Source organism: Atta cephalotes, assembly GCF_000143395.1.
Source record: "Atta cephalotes unplaced genomic scaffold scaffold00001, whole genome shotgun sequence".
Classification (NCBI taxonomy): Eukaryota; Metazoa; Arthropoda; class Insecta; order Hymenoptera; family Formicidae; genus Atta; species Atta cephalotes.
In genome coordinates, this window is record NW_012130065.1 from 14729106 (window position 1) to 14731331 (window position 2226).

Consider the following 2226-nt stretch of genomic DNA (forward strand, 5'->3'; position numbering starts at 1 on the left):
AGAGAGAGAGAGAGAAAGTGTGTATGTGTGTAAATATACAATCTATAAGGACTGTTAAAGCAGAGATATCGAGAATATGTTAATTAGGAGTGTGTCCGTTCTCTCCTTCGAGCGCCCGTTTTCACGAGGCTCGCCAAATCTCAGGCCGGAAGGCGGCAGAAGCGGTATTTTACAAATACTAAAAGTAAGTTCTCCCTCGCGTACATTTCTAAAATAAATAACTATGTGTTTGTAAATATATGTTACAAAGTAATGTATATTCATTGAATATTTCCTACATACACATACGTACACAGATGAATACACAGACACATATACACGTCTAACTTGGCGCGTCTAGCCAATTCTAGGGGGTAATTATGTGAACGTTCACCAAGTATATTTCGTTCTCCGCTAGGGTGCTGTGTTCAAAAATACCTCGAGAAGTATAGCGGAGCATGTTAATAAAATGCCTTCGGGTATATCCCTAGAACTGATAATTATCGAATCGAATCGAATCAATGCATGCATTGTCAATTGCCTCATATCCTTTCATTTCTACGAGGAGTAATAAAGAAATATGATTCCATTCCACGCGAATCACGATGAGGAGATTTTCGATTCAAGGTAAATCGAATTTGTACATCTCTCTTGCTCTAAGACGGGGTGACTTTATCATGCGAATGCGAATCACGGAGGAAAAATGTGTTGAAAGGTAAAATAGATACACTGCTCCTTTATGCGAATGAAATTGAGTTTTCGTTATTTCAACTTGCAAGTGAACTCATTAAAAGTAGAGCTCACTGAGTATTTCCGTGAGATTCTTAAGTTTCCTAAGTTGTGAGGGTCTCAGATGACGCGGCCTAAGTCAACGTAACTTGTGACGTGTAATTCACAATTCATGACCAAAGTTAACCAGAGAAAGTCTAAGAAGAAAAGAATAAAATCTTTTTTTTCCCTCTTTTTTTTAATGTGACGCGCAATTGTTCTCGTGTAACAGTACCCCGTTTTATGGCACGGAAATTCCGTCGTGCAGCTCGCGTTTAAATATAGAGAGAGACACAACGATTTCAAATACATCAAAGGCGACATCGCGACTCTCAATTCATAACGGTCTTGCGTCGTTTGAACTTTTAATAGATGAAACGACGCTCTAAACAAGGCGATGCAATATATTCAGATAAATTAAGGATAATTTTATTTCCGGTCAATACCGGTCGCATGACGAAACATTCGATGCATTTATACTCGTATTCCTACTGTTAGAGCATGCTCTTAATATCCCGTAATAATTATGTAAGCCAGTGGTGTCGCAAGCCATGCCAAAAGTTTTTTACCAATCGTCGCGAAGAGCAAAATAAAGAGAGAAAAAAACCTGACAGCAATATATATATACATATATGCGACTAATGTATGCGTGCGTACAGCGAAGCCGAAGGCGATTATAAAGTAAGTGTGATTATAAAATAAGAGTTACGAAGCGCTCTTTCTTCGAGATACATACATCGGTGTAACATATACGGATGTATCTTTGTGAAAAATGGGCGAATTAAAAGTGATCGACTGGAATTCATTCTGTAAAATCCGATTGCCAGATTTCGAAGAACCGGAAGATTGGCGCTAAAACTTCGTAGTTCTCTTTCGACGAGTCTTTCGACCTCTTTTCGTAAAGAGAAAAGTTTCTTTTTCCGATTCTCTCGATCAAATAATGTAATTCGAGCAGTTAAATTTCTAATAAGATCAGAAATGGAGTTAACAAGGATTGGATGCGATTTCGGAAACTCTATTCCCGCCGATTTCTTTTAATTCAAGGATTATAGGAAAATGCCTAAAAGGTATTTTATTATCAGCAAGCACATTTACTAGCGAGAAGTAACGATTATTCTGAGGGAGGTGATTAACATTTGTTAACATTGTTATCGACTTTTATATATTATTACTATTTACATCTCTCTACCTGTACATATATTTTCGCAAGAGACAATGCATGTATCGTCAATTATCACGCGTTTAAAATATCCATCGTACCTCCATTTCGAAGGAAAAGAACTCTGCAAAAAATAAGTAAATTTAAAGGGATTGTGGAGAGAGAGAGAGAGAGAGAGAGAGAGAAGAGAGAGAGAGAGAGAGCTCTATTTGTGTAGAATAGTAATCGTAGAACACAATGTCGCGAGGTCGTCCGTTCCCGTTCCTTTTAGCTCGTCCTTATTTTTGCAGTAGAAGAAGTAAATAGTTTACGAGTGCTAC